Below are 18,289 nucleotides of genomic sequence, written 5' to 3'. Positions count from 1 at the left end.
TGTTTCACACTCTTTATGGTATTTCTGCAGTGTCCGCTATGTTTGGCCCATCTTTGTTGGCTTTTAATTCTTGGAGCCAAATGGTTTAACAGTTTGCACGTTTGGAATTACAATGCTTTGTGGTTGATTAATATCAGTGAAACCCACAACAGTATCTTGACACGGTCCACTGAGATTGAAATGTAGCCAGTGTGTGGAGGGTGAGGTAGTTTGGTGTTAGTGGAGTAGGTAGCCAATTTCAAATTTGCATAAAGATCTCTTAAGATTTTGGTATTCGAATAATACTTGAGTTGGCACTTTTTAAATAGCTGTTGAGAAATTTTCTGCTTCAGTTTCCTCTTTTGTGAGGTATAAGTGCTCACCACTGTGTAGACAGGATCATCAGTTTGTTTCCTGCCGGATTGCTGCCATTTTGGAGGGTGGTGGACCTTTGTGAAATTTATTACCAACCACGTCTTGTTGCATTGTTAATCTTACAACATTGCAAAATGACTAAGAAATATGAACAATGGATCGGTGGAATTGCTGCTTTAATTTTTGAACAGTTGACTGAATTTGGGTAATTTCCTAATTGTCCATTTATCTATCAATTCAGTACTTTTAATCCTGAAAGCAAATGCTAGTGTATTCTGTAAACATTGAACAGCTGGAATCCAGAGCTGCTTTGACTTCCGAACTGGAGGAGGATATACAGATGTACAGTATTAAGCAACATGAAAGGCAGGAGAAAAGAAAAGTTAGGGTATCTATCGGTATCTTGTACTGAAGTACCGTTTCCTCTCCCACACTGTTTGGTATGCCAAGGAACGCTTGCATTTTGTACAGTGCCTTTCACAATCCCACAACATTCCAAAGTAGTTTAAACCAATTCAATACTTTTGACGTGTAGTCACTGTTTTAATCGAGGAGACATGAGAGCATAAGAATTAGGAACAGCAAAAGACCACGCTACCGATCAAGCCGTCAGTGCCATTCAATATGATCGTGGCTGATCTTGGGTTTCACAGAATCATAGAATTTACAGTGCGGAAGGAGGCCATTCGAGTCTACACTGGCCCTCAGAAAGAGCACCCTACTTAAGTCCATGCCTCCACCCTATCCCTGTAACCCGACCTAATCTTTTGAACACAAAGGGAAAATTTAGCATGGACAATCCACCTAAACTGCACATCTTTGGACTGTGGGAGGAAATTGGAGCACCCGGAGGAAACCCACGCAGACACTGAGAGAAAGTGTAAACTCCACACAGACAGTCACCCGAGGCCGGAATTGAACCCGGGTCTCTGGAGTTGTGAGGCAGCAGTGCTAACCCCTGTGCCCCATATCCCTTAATTCCCTGAGACATTAAAAATCTGCCTGTCCCAACCTTGACTGTAATCAACAATGGAGCATTCAAAACTCTCAACCCTTCTGAACTCCAGAGAATGTAAGCCCAATTTACTCAGCTTCTCATCAGAAGACAACCCCCTCATCCCAGGTACCAGGTTAGTGCATCTTCGTAGTACAGATTACAATGCAGGTATGTCCTTTTTGAAATGTGGAAACCAAAACTGCACACAGTACATCGGTACTCCTAATGTGGTCTCATCAAAACCCTGTAATAATTGTAGCAAGGCTTCTTTCCTCTAGTACTTCAATTTCCTTGCAATAAAGGTCAACATATCATTTGCCTTCCTAATTGCTTGCTGCACCAACATGATAGCATCAGAACCCTCATCAGAACCCTGTATAACTGTAGCAAGCATTCTGTGTTCCTTGTACCAGCACACCCAAGTCTCTCTGAACATCAACACTTCTTACAAAGGTTCTCACATTTTAAAAATATTCTGCTTTTTATGCTTGTGACCCAACTGAGTAACTTCACACTTCCGTATATTATATGCCATCTGCCATCTTGTTGTCTACTCACCTAACCTGTCTGTATTTCTTTGCAGCCTCTCTGGAAAACTTTGCCAACTCCCAATTTAGTGGGAGCGTTCTCGAATATAAGGAATTTTGGAAAATCATAGCTACTATATCTGTAGCTATCTCTTTTAGAACCAAGGGTGTGGGCCATCGGGTCCTGGGGTTTGTCAGATTTTGGTTCTTTAAGTTTCTCCAATTATCTCTGCTGACATTAATTTACCGTATAGCATCACTTTTTAGTCTTTAGGTTGTCGTCTACTTATGGTAAGGAACTTGTGTCTTCCATTGTGAAGGCAGGGATATGATAGGCAGATGACAGCCAGTTTGTGCACAGCACGGTCCCCACAAATGGCATTGTGATAATGGCTCTTTTTAGGTATTGGTTGAAGATAAATATTGAACATAATATGGAGTGGGGGGCGGGGGGGGGGTGTAGCCCCCCCTGCTCTTCAAAATGTGATCTTTAATATTCACCTGAGAGGATAGACAGGAATTTAATTTAACATCTTGACCAAAAGATGGCATTTCCGACACCCATTAATGCTGAACTCGAGGTTCATCCCAGGTTATGTACTCAAGACTCTGGGAGTCAGGAGGTCTAATAGGTGATCTATTCCATCAACTTGCGAAAAGGTGCAAAGGAATTTTCATCCCATGTTTATAAAGGTATTTTCCCATTCGGGAAATGTATCTTTTATACTTTGTGCCTCCCTCTGGCCTCTTGTACGGGGGAAATGATCTCTCTTCAGTGTTCCTTAGATTTACATGATGGCTCTTACTGTGATCATCTTGTCTGTTCTCTCGTATGTTATTAGCAGACCCTTTGTTTTCTTGGTTCCTCCCTCTGGAGTTCTTTCCACAATGTCTTGCACTTTATTGTCTCTCTCTTTTCCCACCTTTTAAAAACTGTCTCAAACTTAGGTAAACTTTCTTTAGCTCCCACTCCTCGTATTTCATTTATAACTGCTAAAACTGCATTGGGATGTTTATGATACCATATAAATCCAAATTATTATAAAGTTTCCAAATGTGTTTTGTGTGAATTACAACCACCCCATACTCCTTCAGGCCAGCAAACTGCAATTAGGTTTAGTTCCCATTACATTTCACACTTGCCAGTGTTTTATATGACTTGCAATATGGAAGTCTTTATATCTTGACAGTAAATATTTGGAACATTAAAAATGTTTCCATGTCGCTACATATTTTGCATGCAATATTATCTCGTTGGAAGGCTGCATACTAAATTGATAAGGAAACCTATTAAAATCAGCTGCTGAAATGTGTTCTTTAAAGCTTTTTCCAAATTGTGCTAGTGAAATGTTTAACGTTTTGCTTTGTGCAGAATGGTCGAGCATGTGGTATTAATGAAGTGCACAGGAGCAAGTTGGACAGATGTTAATGACAGCTGTCAAAAGTAGCTAAATTTCATTTTACACAATTGACTTTAGATTGCCAAGTTCTACAATATTGAACAGTTTTTTCTAGAAACACGGTTCTGGTATTGGAGGATACTTTGGAAATAAATTATCAACACTCCAAACGATGAACATGAAGCGGGAAGATTATAGCCGGAGTGTCTGTGTATTCGGCCAAGTGTGGCAGATCTGGGCTCACTAACCAGTATAACTTGCTTTTCCTTTGGAGTGAGTTTCTCTACTTTGTTGCTGTAGTTTTATTCCTTTACCTACTTGGACTGACCTCCCTGCTGGCTTTTTGGGTGATAGCTGGACCAATCATTCATGCACAGAGTAGTGAATATCTTGAACTCTTTCTCTCTTTCCATGCACACACTCACTCACTGGGGGCCAACTGTGAAGTGTAGGAGGAGGGGGACCTGGATGTATATGCACAGAGATCATTGAAGGTAGCAGGACAGATGGCGCGAGCAGCTAATAAAGCATACAGTATCCTGGACTTTATTAATAGGGACATAGAGTACAAGAGAAAGGAGGTAATGCTGAACTTATGCAAGGCACTAGTTAGATTTCAGCTGGAGTATTGTGTATCACACATTAGGAAGGATGTGAGTGCATTGGAGGGAGTGCAGAAGAGGTTTACAAAAATTGTTCCAGGGATGAGAAACCGAGGAGGTTTGATGTAGGTGTTCAAAATCATGAGGGGGTTGGACAGAATAGAATGGGCAAAACCATTCCTGCCTGGGCAGCACGGTAGCATAGTGGTTAGCACAATTACTTCACAGCTTCAGGGGCCCAGGTTCGATTCCCGGCTTGGGGCACTCTGTGCGGAGTCTGCATGTTCTCCCCGTGCCTGCGTGGGTTTCCTCCGGGTGCTCCGGTTTCCTCCTACAGTACAAAGATGTGCAGGTTAGGTGGATAGGCCATGCTAAATTGCCCTTGGTGTCCAAAAAGGTTAGGTGGGGTTACTGGGTTACAGGGATAGGTTGGAAGTGGGGTGCTCTTCCCAAGGGCCGGTGCAGACTCAATGGGCCGAATGGCCTCCTTCTGCACTGTAAATTCTATGATTGTAAAAGGATGGAGAAGAGAGGGCACACATTTAACGTTGCGAGAGAAGTGGTTAGCACTGTGGCTTCACAGCACCAGGGCCCCAAGTTCGATTCCCGGCTTGGGTGACTGTCTGTGTGGAGTCTGCACATTCTCCCCGTGTCTGCATGGGTTTCCTCCGGGTGCTCCGCTTTCCTGCCACTATTCCCGAAGGACATGCTTTAGGTAATTTTGGACATCCTGAATTCTCCCTCTGTGGACCCGAACAGGCACCCGAATGTGGCGACTACGGGCTTTTCACAGTAATCTCATTGCAATGCAAGCCTAATTGTGACAATAAAGATTATTGTTATTAATGTGAGAAAAAAACGTTTTCACTCACGCAGTGGTTCAGGCCTGGAATCCGCTGCCTGGAGGTGTGGTGGAGACTGGTTCAATCAAGACATTCAAGAGGGCATTCGATCAATGTGCAAGAGTATGGGGAAAGGCAGGAGAATGGCACGAAGGCATGGTGCTCATTTGGAGAGTTGGTGCAGACAACAATCGGCCAAATGGCCTCATTCTGCGTCGTAACAATTCTGTGAAGTGAAAATTTCAAAATTGAGATTGATAGATTTTTGTTGGATAAGGGCATTGGGGGATATGGAATTAAGTTACGGAGTAACCACTATCTGATTAAGTGCTGTACTGGCTCAAGGGTTGAGGGGGGGTTCTGTATTCCTACAGAGAGGCAGGCACATGGCCTGTTTACACATGCTTAGCCAGCAACCAGAGGGTTAAATGATGAATATTTTCCCTCACGCCTTGTTTGATGTGTCACGTTGGGAGTTTAGCATAATACTACTTAAACCGTTGTCCTCCTTTCCTTTCTGACCCTGAGTTGAAGGCAAACCTATCATGTTGGTTTCGCTACTTTTCAGTGTGTAAATTACAGTTAAATCTGCTGATGTCCTGCATAACTGTACAATAATTCCAATTTGGCCTAATTTTAACTTGGATGAACATGTTTCCCCATGGTTTGTTAAGAGCCGGGCAGCACGGTGGCGCAGTAGGTTAGCACTGCTGCCTCATGCGCCGATGTCCCAGGTTCAATCCTGGCTCGGGTCACTGTCTGTGTGGAATTTGCACATTCTCCCCGTGTCTGAGTGGGTTTCGCCACATAAAGATGTGCAGGCTAGGTGGATTGGCCGTGCTTAATTGCCCGTTAATTGGAAAAAATGAATTGGGTACTCTTAAGTTTAAAAAAAAAAAGGTTTGTTAAGAGCCTAGACTTTTGAGAATTATTAGAGAATGTAAGTTTTTCAAACGATTGGGTGCTTTTTATGCTCCATCAAAGACAGCTGACCGGCAGTAGCTCCACACCATTCAGGTTTTACTGCTGTGGCTGTCAAAGGGCAGGACAGGTTAATGTAGAGTTTGCAGCTGTTTATTCACATAGAATTCTGTTTCATTCTCTTTGTCTAAAAACATCTTTGATGTTAAAGAGATTAGTACATGGGAAATGGAAAACAGACTGTATATATGGCTTAAAGTTAAAATGTATGAAATAGAAATGAAGAGTTTTCGATCCCCTCCATTAGCAGCTAATGTATTAATTTTTCATTTCATCTTTTCTTCTCTTTCCCATCCCCCTCTCACCCCACTCCTCTTCCCATTAACTACCGATGATTTAACCCTGGAAGCAAATTAACATGGAATTATGCCAATCTACTTCAAATTTCTGGTTAAACCTCCAATCTGTAAAAACAGATCGTAAAGACAAGCATTTATCCCTCAAAATATTTGATTGACCTGCTAGGGGTAATATCAACAGAAGTACTACATTGATGCGTACACGTCCCACATTCTGGGCACGCTATGCCCGAAAAACAGCTCACTGCGGCGCAGCGTGGCTGCTGTAAGCCGGGAGACCCTGCTCCTGGGATCTACCTTGCTCGCAACGCTTCGTGAGATTCTATGCAATCTCACGAGACGTTGCGATGTGAGGGCGGGATCACTTTTTAGCAAATCTGCATATTGGACTGAGGGAGTAAGCCTTACTCTAATGTGCAGATTCCCGAGTTTCCTGAAGCTTTGGGATTCAATCTCTTCGCCTCAGAGACCTCGGGTGAGCGCCGTTCAGTACTGGTCCCCACAAATGGGGACCAGACAGAATGGCACTTGTGGGGGTCTCCCTGGGGATTGGAGACCCCCAGCTGCATGCTCTTTGGGCAGGGTGGTGCCCTGGCACTGCTGGTACAGCGGGCATGCACACTGCCAGGTTGGCTGGGCTTGTCCAGTGTGGGAGGTGTTGGGAGGGGGGTGCAGGATGCTGGGGGGGGGGGGGGGGCAGGTGCAGGGGTGGTGGGGGCCCTCACATATTGCATTCGGGCTTGGGAGAGGTCGAGGAAATGTTTCGGGGGGGCCTCTGAGATCGGGACACCATTTAAAAATGGCGTTCCGATCTCTCCCTGCAATGGGGAGTTCCGGCGAGCAGAGCTCTCCACTGTACAAAATGGGGCCATGTGCGGCCTCGAGTGGCAGGAAACACACGGCTAAATGCACTCGCGAGGGGTCTTCATCCCCTTTTGGGAGAATTGTGCCTGCTGTGCTTAAAAGTCCAAGCAAGTGTGTGAGCGGTATATTATTTTTCACAAATTGGCTTGCCTGAAACTACTGAATTAAACTTGCATCTTGACATAATTCATGACATAATAACCCTTTTGTCCACAATACATATTCATAGTTCCAAATTCTGTGTTTAGTCCTTGCATTGTTCCACAGGTATTTTTAGGATTGTGAAAAAGCAGCCCATCAATTTATTTCAAAAGAGTCAGAGTAATGCTAATTGTAATCCTCATTAATTGACATCTTTCCGATAGCAAAGGGACTTCATTTTTCAGCAGCATGGGTAAACAAATTTGGGAAATTAGCTGTATTTGCATTTTCGCAGTGATCTGGTGTCTCTCATTTCCCCATCCAGCTGCACCTCGTGTGTTTACCACAATCTTCGAAAAAATTCAGGCGTTCTCTATAGTATTTACTGGAATCCTTGTCTCTAGCATTAGGTGGATCCTGATGATGCTTCTGAATGAAAGAGAAAACTTCCAAGTGCTGGAATTCTCTAATCAAGACTGGGTGCACAGAACAAACCTGTTAGCCTCTGAGAAACAAATGAATGGTTCATAATTTGGTGTCCACCCTTTACTAAAACCATCACTTCGATCTGCAGTTGAAATGTTAAACATTTCTATTTTTCAGTTACTGGCGGGCACGTTATGTCGTTTTAGAAGATCACAAAATATTTCCATCCATTTGACTCTCAATTCTATTCAGAAAAATCCTAACACCCACTCCTTGCAGTTTCCCACTTTTCTCTGTGATTACAGACTTTTTTAGTTCCACTGCTCCTCCAGGAGTTTGAATGCTTCTGACATCAATCCTAAAATGACCTTTTATTAATATGGGGCTTGTCCTGTTCTTGAAATTTAATTTGAATAAATATTCCACATTTACCTTTCACTGATTACCATGTATGACTCATGGTTGACATTGCTTCCACACATTGGATGAGTCTGGATATCAACACCCTGAACTCAAGCTGCTACGAGGAGATTACTGCTCAAATGTAGATTAAATTTACATTGACTGAGAATTTTCTGAGCGAGAAATCTCCCAAGTAAATATTTTATTGCACGCTCTCCCATCTCGCCAAGTGTCCTTGATAACCTCACCTTGCTCATGAGCCCCATCATTTGCCAGGGAAACACATTTGCATTGTAAATGGTTATTTCATTTCATTTAGTTTCTGCACCTTCTTTTCAAAGCTGCTCTATCACTTTCCTCAAAGCACCTCCTCAAGTCCTCTCCTCAGAAACCATCTCTCTCAATTTCTCTGGCTTTGCAAGTTACCACTCCATCTCCAATCATTTTGGCCTCCAAAGTTGTTGAACACATTATTTATTGCACCTCAAATCTATATCTGTTTTTCCGGTGTCATTATGGTTAAATGCTAGGATATAAAAATTAAATCTCATCATTGTTGTAAGCCTCTTCAGATCGCAATCTGTATCCGTTACCTCTGGAGCCTCTCACGAATATATACTTGGTCCTCTTCTATTTCTCATTTGCATTTTACCTGTCAGCAACACCGTCTGAAGTCATGTCGGCTTCTGCATTACGCTCACAGATCCTGTTTATTTTAACATCCTCACCTCTCTCCGTGTATGTCTGAAAGTCCTGTGCAGCCCGGTCCTGAGTGAGCTGGAATTTCCTCCAATTAAATATCATAGCCATTGTATTGACCTCACCACAAACTGCTCCTTCACTACCAATTCCGCACCCTCCCAAGCCACACAATCGGGCAGAACCAGACTGTTTTTAACATTGACATCCAATCTCAATCGCTCGCTCTCTCTCTCCGAGTCTCTCTCTCTCTCCGAGTCTCGCTCTCTCTCCGAGTCTCGCTCTCTCTCCGAGTCTCGCTCTCTCTCCGAGTCTCGCTCTCTCTCCGAGACTCGCTCTCTCTCCGAGTCTCGCTCTCTCTCCGAGTCTCGCTCTCTCTCCGAGTCTCGCTCTCTCTCCGAGTCTCGCTCTCTCTCCGAGTCTCGCTCTCTCTCCGAGTCTCGCTCTCTCTCCGAGTCTCGCTCGCTCTCCGAGTCTCGCTCGCTCTCCGAGTCTCGCTCGCTCTCCGAGTCTCGCTCGCTCTCCGAGTCTCGCTCGCTCGCCGAGTCTCGCTCTCTCGCCGAGTCTCGCTCTCTCGCCGAGTCTCGCTCTCTCGCTCTGCCTCTCGCTCTCTCGCTCTGCCTCTCGCTCTCTCGCTCTGCCTCTCGCTCTCTCGCTCTGCCTCTCGCTCTCTCGCTCTGCCTCTCGCTCTCTCGCTCTGCCTCTCGCTCTCTCGCTCTGCCTCTCGCTCTCTCGCTCTGCCTCTCGCTCTCTCGCTCTGCCTCTCGCTCTCTCGCTCTGCCTCTCGCTCTCTCGCTCTGCCTCTCGCTCTGCCTCTCGCTCTGCCTCTCGCTCTGCCTCTCGCTCTGCCTCTCGCTCTGCCTCTCGCTCTGCCTCTCGCTCTGCCTCTCGCTCTGCCTCTCGCTCTGCCTCTCGCTCTGCCTCTCGCTCTGCCTCTCGCTCTGCCTCTCGCTCTGCCTCTCGCTCTGCCTCTCGCTCTGCCTCTCGCTCTGCCTCTCGCTCTGCCTCTCGCTCTGCCTCTCGCTCTGCCTCTCGCTCTGCCTCTCGCTCTGCCTCTCGCTCTGCCTCTCGCTCTGCCTCTCGCTCTGCCTCTCGCTCTGCCTCTCGCTCTGCCTCTCGCTCTGCCTCTCGCTCTGCCTCTCGCTCTGCCTCTCGCTCTGCCTCTCGCTCTGCCTCTCGCTCTGCCTCTCGCTCTGCCTCTCGCTCTGCCTCTCGCTCTGCCTCTCGCTCTGCCTCTCGCTCTGCCTCTCGCTCTGCCTCTCGCTCTGCCTCTCGCTCTGCCTCTCGCTCTGCCTCTCGCTCTGCCTCTCGCTCTGCCTCTCGCTCTGCCTCTCGCTCTGCCTCTCGCTCTGCCTCTCGCTCTGCCTCTCGCTCTGCCTCTCGCTCTGCCTCTCGCTCTGCCTCTCGCTCTCTCGCTCTGCCTCTCGCTCTCTCGCTCTGCCTCTCGCTCTCTCGCTCTGCCTCTCGCTCTCTCGCTCTGCCTCTCGCTCTCTCGCTCTGCCTCTCGCTCTCTCGCTCTGCCTCTCGCTCTCTCGCTCTGCCTCTCGCTCTCTCGCTCTGCCTCTCGCTCTCTCGCTCTGCCTCTCGCTCTCTCGCTCTGCCTCTCGCTCTCTCGCTCTGCCTCTCGCTCTCTCGCTCTGCCTCTCGCTCTCTCGCTCTGCCTCTCGCTCTCTCGCTCTGCCTCTCGCTCTCTCGCTCTGCCTCTCGCTCTGCCTCTCGCTCTCTCTCACTTCCATAACATGGTCCTCTGCCATGTGCTGCTAGAACCCTCAGCTTTTTGATGCTATTGTCCCTCAGCCATGCTTTTAGATTAGTTTGAGATTTTATTATTCCAATGCTCTGCAGACCACAGACCATCCTCCATTAGCTTCAGTTCACCCGATGCTCTGCTGTTTGTATCCTATTCTCCAGGAAGCACTTTTCCCCTTTTCCCGCCGATCTGCGTTGTCCACCAACACCTCAGTTTTAATTCTCATGCCTGACGTCCTTCATGCTTATCTCTGTAACCATCTTCATTCTAGCAACCTTCTGAGAGCTGTATTGCCTGAGCTCTGACCACTTGTGTATTTTTCCAGTCCACAAATCCCGGTTTCCCAAGCCCTATCACCGGTAGCTGTACCTTCCACCATAAAGGCCAAAGACTTTAATCTCCCTGCCCCTGTGTCCTTCTTTCAGCCTTAAAATGACTACTTTCACTAAGTTTTGAGTTACCCATCCGAATTTCTCCCCCTTTGTCTGGATGACCAGTGCTTTGGGACATTTTCTTGTGTTAAAGGTGCTATGGAACTGTGATGTTGCTTTGGTCAATTGATTCTATCTATCTGTTTTTCTCTTTGCTGTTTCTCTCCTGTCTTCACCCCTTACTGATATCATAAAAGCTTTATTTTCTTCAATTGTAAACTGAGTGTTAATCCAAATCAGGATTGATCCCAATCCAATTATCCACCGTAAGGTTGTAGGTGATGAGTGCCTTGTTTTGGAGGGAAATGTGGGTGTAGATAGTGGTTCTTGATCTGGCAGTTTCAAGGGTTGGTTTGAGTAGAATGAGAAGCAGGCTGGCAAGGTTATTCCCCAGGGGTGTGCAGGGCGAGGACGGCAACTGAGCTGAACGCGGTTACAGCTTGTGAGGAGACGGTGTTGGATGCGTTTCGAGAATGCCATCAGAGCCACAAGGGTAACTGTGCACTTAATCATGGGGAAATCAAGTCTAGGGTGGTGGTTGAAGAGTTGAAAGTCAGTGGAATTGTGATGGGTTATAGTACGGATTGGAGGGCCAGAGGTTTAAGGTAGCATATATCGGTCGTAGGAAAGGGCTATTGACGAGCCTGATGGGAAAATAAAGGGAGATAGCAGAAATATGAAGTGGCAGTCAAAATGTTCATGTGATTGGACACGGGGGGCTGGATGCTCTGATTGTGAGGCTATGTCCTCGTGCCGGCGTAGGAACGGTGGCGTTTTACGTCCGAACGTTCAGCGCAAAACAGCCACCGATCCTGCGTTTGGCTGGGGGCCAGCATGCTGGAAGCGTAGAGCACCCGGCTCTAGCTGCTGACAGGGCCGGAGAATTGCCGGGTTCGTGGCCGCGCATGCGCACAGTGGTGGCCTGCAGCGGCATCGCCGTGCAGCATGGCACCGGCCGCTTGCGGACCCGGCTTGTGATATAGTGCCCCCTCTTTGGCCGGCTTGTCCACTCTGGACCACCCCACAACCGTGCTCCCAGCCCCTGATAGGGTTCCCCTGCCCACAGATCGGCCCTCCTCCGAATGTGGCGGCGCTGGACTGAGCCCGCAGTCACTACGCCGAGTTCGAGACCCTCGCCGTTGGGAACTCGGCTGGTCGGGGGCGGGCCTCGGGCAACGTCCTGAGGCCGTCGATATGTTGTGGAGTACGCCGCTTTGGAGGGGGCGGAGCATCGCAAAAGCAGCGCCACCCCCGATTTGGTCGCAAACTTTGATTCTCTGGCCGATCGCTGCACGTGATATCAGCGTCGGTGACTGGAGACTCCAGTCCAGGGGCTTTATAGAACAGAGAACATAGAAAAATACAGCACAGAACAGGCCCTTCGGCCCACGATGTTGTGCCAAACTTTTGTCCTAGATTAAGAACAAATTAATCTACACCCCAGCATTCTACTGTAATCCATGTACCTATCCAATAGCCGCTTGAAGGTCCCTAATGTTTCCGACTCAACTACTTCCACAGGCAGTGCATTCCATGCCCCCACTACTCTCTGGGTAAAGAACCTACCTCTGACATCCCCCCTGTATCTTCCACCATTCACCTTAAATTTATGTCCCCTTCTAATGGTTTGTTCCACCCGGGACTGTCTACTCTATCTATTCCCCTGATCATCTTATAAACCTCAATCAAGTCGCCCCTCGCCCTTCTCAGTTCTATTGAGAAAAGGCCTAGCACCCTCGACCTTTCCTCGTAAGACCTACATTTTACATATGTTGGCCAGAGGTTTAACCAGAAATATTCTGGTCATGAATGGAGGACAGGAAAGAAATTAAAGTGAAGATGCAAGATTGAAGTCTCGGGTCCTGTGGTTAGTTTAAGTCCATCAGTACACAGCATGGAGCATCTACAGGTCTGCCTCGGAGGCATGTGTGGAGAGGGAGTGAACCCAGGAGTATCAGTGGGTGCGCTGCTGAACAAGGACTTTTTTTTGTGGTAGCAAAAGGAAAGTGGAAATATTTCTCTCTGGCCATACTGCTTTGGCAGCTGCAGGCGACAATCATTTTACACTAACGATTTTTACCCCCCCCGATATACATCTGATCGTGACCCGGTGCAGAGTGGTTCAATTTTTATTTCCCTTTCTGTATTTTGTTGAAAATATGGTTATATTTTGGTGCTACTGGCCACTTTATTTTCATTTTGGAGTTTCTAGTTTTCTATTTTCTTGAGTATATTCTACAAATTATGCATATTTGTTGTTGAGCATCACATTGAAATGGTTGAGGACTTCCGGGTGCGGCAATGACCAGCTGAGTCGCACGTTTCGGCAGCTCCCGGTGGAACGGATTTTTGGGCTCTTAATAAGAGCCCCAACGGCAATTTTAACGGCTAGAAGCACTGTGCGGTAAACCAGAAGGGAATCCCCCCTGGAAACGGATGGAAAAAGGAGAGGGAAGTGGCCAGATTGCAGTGGATCCTTTGGAGCAGCGGCAAGGAAGGCAAGCAAGAACCAAGATGGTGACGGAAGGTGGCAGTTTAACATGGGGCCCTGAACAACAAGAGTTTTTGAAATGTTGCGTGGAAGAACTTAAAAAGGAAATGAAGAAGGAGCTGTTGGCCCTGAAATTACAGGCGATCGAAGGGCTAAAGGAGGAGCAAAAGACCCAGGAGCGGGAGCTTCGGGTCGTGAAGGCAAAGGCTGCCGAGAACGAGGACGATATACAGGGCCTGGTGGTGAAGACGGAGATGCACGAGGCACACCATAAACGATGTGTGGAAAGGCTGGAGGTGCTGGAGAACAACGCGAGGAGGAACAACCTAAGGATTCTTGGTCTTCCTGAAGGTGCGGAGGGAGCGGACGTCGGGGCATATGTGAGCACGATGCTGCACTCGTTAATGGGAGCGGAGGCCCCGGCGGGTCCGCTGGAGGTGGAGGGAGCATACCGAGTGATGGCGTGAGGACCGAGAGCAGGAGAAATTCCTAGAGCCATAGTGGTGAGATTCCTCCGTTTTAAGGACAAAGAGATGGTCCTTAGATGGGCAAAGAAAACTCGGAGCAGTAGGTGGGAGAACGCGGTGATCCGTGTATATCAAGACTGGAGTGCGGACGTGGCGAGAAGGAGGGCGAGCTTTAATCGGGCCAAGGCGGTGCTTCACAAAAAGAAGATAAAATTTGGAATGCTGCAACCGGCAAGACTGTGGGTCACATATCAAGGGAGGCAACACTACTTTGAGACGGCGGATGAGGCGTGGACTTTTATTGTGGAAGAAAAACTGGAATAAGCGGGTTATTAAAAAAGAACGTTTGAAACAAAGTGGTGGGGCGAGTATGGGGGGCGAAGAGGGGGGGAAAAGGGGGGGGAAAGATGAGTTTTATGTTATTAATCCTGTGATGCGGTAACTTTTCTCTCTTCCACAGGTGGTGGTGGAGGGAGGAAGGGAGGTGGAGGAGATGGGGCGTTGGCCATGGGGGGCGGGGCCAAAAGGGAAGCGCAGGCTTTGTTCCCGCGCTATGATAATCATGGCGGGAATAGGGAAGCAGGAAGGAGGGGGCGTCGCACGGTGCGAGCCGAGGTCACTGGGGGAAGCCGAGGTCGGCCAGGGTTTGCTGACTTCTGGGAGCAACATGGGGGGTGTAACTACGCTAGTGGGGGATCTAGCGGGGGGGGGTGGGAGGGGGGAGCTACTGGGTTGCTGCTGCTGGGGAGAGGGGGGAGCCGGAATGGGGTGGGGTGGGCGGGGGGGCACCGCCTGGGGGGGACACAGCTGCGTGGGAACCGGGTGAGGAGCTGGAAAAAGGGGATGGCTAATCGACAAGGGGGGGGGGGGTAAAAAGCCCCCCAACCCGGTTGATCACGTGGAATGTGAGAGGGCTGAACGGGCTGATAAAGAGTGCACGAGTACTCGCACATCTTAAGAAACTTAAGGCAGACGTGGTTATGTTACAAGAGACGCACTTGAAACTTATAGACCAGGTTAGACTACGCAAAGGATGGGTGGGGCAGGTGTTTCATTCGGGGCTAGATGCGAAAAACAGGGGGGTGGCTATACTAGTGGGGAAACGGGTTATGTTTGAGGCAAAGACCATAGTGGCGGATAGCGGGGGCAGATACGTGATGGTGAGTGGCAAATTACAGGGGGAGGCGGTGGTCTTGGTAAACGTATATGCCCCGAACTGGGATGATGCCAATTTTATGAGGCGCATGCTAGGACGCATCCCAGACCTAGAGGTGGGAAAGTTGGTAATGGGGGGAGATTTTAATACAGTGCTGGAGCCAGGGCTGGACAGGTCGAGATCCAGGACTGGAAGGAGGCCGGCTGCAGCCAAGGTGCTTAAAGATTTTATGGAGCAGATGGGAGGAGTAGACCCGTGGAGATTTAGTAGACCTAGGAGTAAGGAGTTTTCGTTTTTTTCCCACGTCCACAAAGTTTATTCGCGAATAGACTTTTTTGTTTTGGGAAGGGCGTTGATCCCGAAGGTGAGGGGGACGGAGTATACGGCTATAGCCATTTCGGATCACGCTCCACATTGGGTAGACTTGGAGATAGGGGAGGAAACAGAAGGGCGTCCACCCTGGAGAATGGACATGGGACTAATGGCAGATGAGGGGGTGTGTCTAAGGGTGAGGGGGTGCATTGAAAAATACTTGGAACTCAATGATAACGGGGAGGTCCAGGTGGGAGTGGTCTGGGAGGCGCTGAAGGCAGTGGTTAGAGGGGAGCTGATATCAATAAGGGCACATAAAGGAAAGCAGGAGAGTAGGGAACGGGAGCGGTTGCTGCAAGAACTTCTGAGGGTGGACAGGCAATATGTGGAGGCACCGGAGGAGGGACTGTACAGGGAAAGGCAAAGGTTACACGTAGAATTTGACTTGCTGACAACGGGTACTGCAGAAGCACAGTGGAGGAAGGCACAGGGTGTACAGTATGAGTATGGGGAGAAGGCGAGCAGGTTGCTGGCCCATCAATTGAGGAAAAGGGGAGCAGCGAGGGAAATAGGGGGAGTGAGGGATGAGGAAGGAGAGATAGAGCGGGGAGCGGAGAGAGTGAATGGAGTGTTCAAGGCATTCTATAAAAGATTATACGAAGCTCGGCCCCCGGATGGGAAGGAGAGAATGATGTGCTTCCTGGACCGGCTGGAATTTCCTAAGGTGGAGGAGCAGGAGAGGGTGGGACTGGGAGCACAGATCGAGATAGAGGAAGTAGTGAAAGGAATTAGGAGTATGCAGGCGGGGAAGGCTCTGGGACCGGATGGATTTCCAGTCGAATTTTATAGGAAATATGTGGACTTGCTTGCCCCGATACTGATGAGAACCTTTAATGAGGCGAAGGAAAGGGGACAGCTGCCCCCGACTATGTCGGAGGCAACGATATCGCTTCTCCTAAAGAAGGAAAAAGACCCGCTGCAATGCGGGTCCTATCGACCTATTTCCCTCCTAAATGTAGACGCTAAGATTCTGGCCAAGGTAATGGCAATGAGGATAGAGGATTGTGTCCCGGGGGTAGTCCATGAGGACCAAACTGGGTTTGTGAAGGGGAGACAGCTGAATACGAATATACGGAGGCTGCTAGGGGTAATGATGATGCCCGCACCAGAGGGGGAAGCGGAGATAGTGGTGGCGATGGATGCCGAGAAAGCATTTGATAGAGTGGAGTGGGATTATTTGTGGGAGGTGTTGAGGAGATTTGGCTTTGGAGATGAGTATATTAGATGGGTTCAGCTGCTGTATAGGGCCCCGATGGCGAGCGTGGTCACGAATGGACGGGGTCTGCATATTTTCGGCTCCATAGAGGGACGAGGCAGGGATGTCCTCTGTCTCCATTATTGTTTGCACTGGCGATTGAGCCCCTGGCAATAGCATTGAGGGGTTCCAGGAAGTGGAAGGGAGTACTCGGGAGGAGAGGAACACCGGGTATCTCTTTACGCGGACGATTTATTGGTGTATGTGGCAGACCCAGCGGAGGGGATGCCAGAGATAATGCGGATACTTGGGGAGTTTGGAGAATTTTCAGGATATAAGCTGAACATGGGGAAAAGTGAGCTGTTTGTGGTGCATCCAGGGGAGCAGAGCAGAGAAATAGAGGACTTACCATTGAGGAAGGTAGCAAGGGACTTTCGTTACCTGGGGATCCAGATAGCTAAGAATTGGGGTACATTGCGTAGGTTAAACTTAACGCGGTTGGTGGAACAGATGGAGGAGGACTTCAAGAGATGGGACATGGTATCCCTGTCACTGGCAGGGAGGGTACAAGCGGTTAAAATGGTGGTCCTCCCGAGATTCCTCTTTGTGTTTCAGTGCCTCCCGGTGGTGATCACGAAGGCTTTTTTCAAAAGGATTGAGAAGAGTATCATGAGTTTTGTGTGGGCCGGGAAGACCCCGAGAGTGAGGAAGGGATTTTTGCAGCGTAGTAGGGATAGGGGGGGGCTGGCGCTACCGAGCCTGAGTGAGTACTACTGGGCCGCCAACATCTCAATGGTATGTAAGTGGATGGGAGAAGAGGAGGGAGCGGCGTGGAAGAGATTGGAGAAGGCGTCCTGTAGGGGGACTTGCCTACAAGCCATGGTGACGGCGCTGTTGCCGTTCTCACCGAAGAAATACACCACAAGCCCGGTGGTGATGGCTACTCTGAAAATTTGGGGGCAATGGAGACGGCATAGGGGAAAGACGGGAGCCTCGGTGTGGTCCCCGATAAGAAATAATCATAGGTTTGCTCCGGGGAGAATGGATGGGGGATTTGGAACATGGCAAAGAGCAGGAGTAACACAATTGAGAGATCTGTTCGTAGATGGGACGTTTGCAAGTCTGGGAGCGCTGATCGAAAAATATGGGTTGCCCCAAGGGAATGCATTCCGGTATATGCAACTGAGGGCTTTTACGAGGCAACAGGTGAGGGAATTCCCGCAGCTCCCGACGCAGGAGGTGCAGGACAGAGTGATCTCAAAGACATGGGTGGGGGACGGTAAGGTGCCAGACATATATAGGGAGATGAGAGACAAGGGGGAGATTATGGTAGACGAGCTGAAAGGGAAATGGGAAGAAGAGCTGGGGGAGGAGATTGAGGAGGGGCTGTGGGCTGATGCCCTAAGTAGGGTAAACTCATCGTCCTCGTGTGCCAGGCTAAGCCTGATACAATTTAAGGTGTTACACAGGGCGCATATGACTGGAACACGGCTTAGCAAATTTTTTGAAGTAGAGGATAGGTGTGCGAGATGCTCGAAAAGCCCAGCGAATCACACCCACATGTTCTGGTCATGTCCGGCACTACAGGGGTTTTGGGTGGGGGTGACAAAGGTGCTTTTGAAGGTAGTGGGGGTCCGGGTCGAACCAAGCTGGGGGTTGGCTATATTTGGGGTTGCAGAAGAGCCGGGAGTGCAGGAGGCGAGAGAGGCTGATGTTTTGGCCTTTGCGTCCCTAGTAGCCCGGCGCAGGATACTGTTGATGTGGAAGGAAGCCAAGCCCCCGGGTGTGGAGACCTGGATAAATGACATGGCAGGGTTTATAAAGTTGGAACGGATTAAGTTCGTCCTAAGGGGATCGGCTCAAGGATTCACCAGGCGGTGGCAACCGTTCGTC

The 18,289-nt window shown here is 48.8% G+C and overlaps 1 protein-coding gene and 1 long non-coding RNA gene across 9 annotated transcripts in view; one reads left to right on the top strand and one right to left on the bottom strand.

Annotated features, from left to right (window-relative positions):
• gbf1 (golgi brefeldin A resistant guanine nucleotide exchange factor 1) overlaps positions 1-18,289 on the top strand; it is a 281,444-nt gene that overhangs the window by 84,021 nt on the left and 179,134 nt on the right. The window lies entirely within an intron of this gene.
• Positions 1-18,289, bottom strand: part of LOC140403492 (uncharacterized) — a 114,128-nt gene that overhangs the window by 30,907 nt on the left and 64,932 nt on the right. Inside the window, exon 3 of one of the 3 annotated variants that reach the window (XR_011938339.1) lies at positions 4,753-4,948. The exons of the other annotated variants lie outside the window; for them this stretch is intronic. This is a non-coding gene — a long non-coding RNA (uncharacterized lncRNA). The remainder of the gene's footprint in view (positions 1-4,752; positions 4,949-18,289) is intronic. 3 annotated transcript variants of the gene reach the window in all.

This window comes from Scyliorhinus torazame, chromosome 28 (genome assembly GCF_047496885.1).
Source record: "Scyliorhinus torazame isolate Kashiwa2021f chromosome 28, sScyTor2.1, whole genome shotgun sequence".
NCBI lineage: Eukaryota > Metazoa > Chordata > Chondrichthyes > Carcharhiniformes > Scyliorhinidae > Scyliorhinus > Scyliorhinus torazame.
The sequence above is the reverse complement of the archived record's forward strand: the minus strand, read 5'-3'. Positions and strand labels throughout refer to the sequence as shown.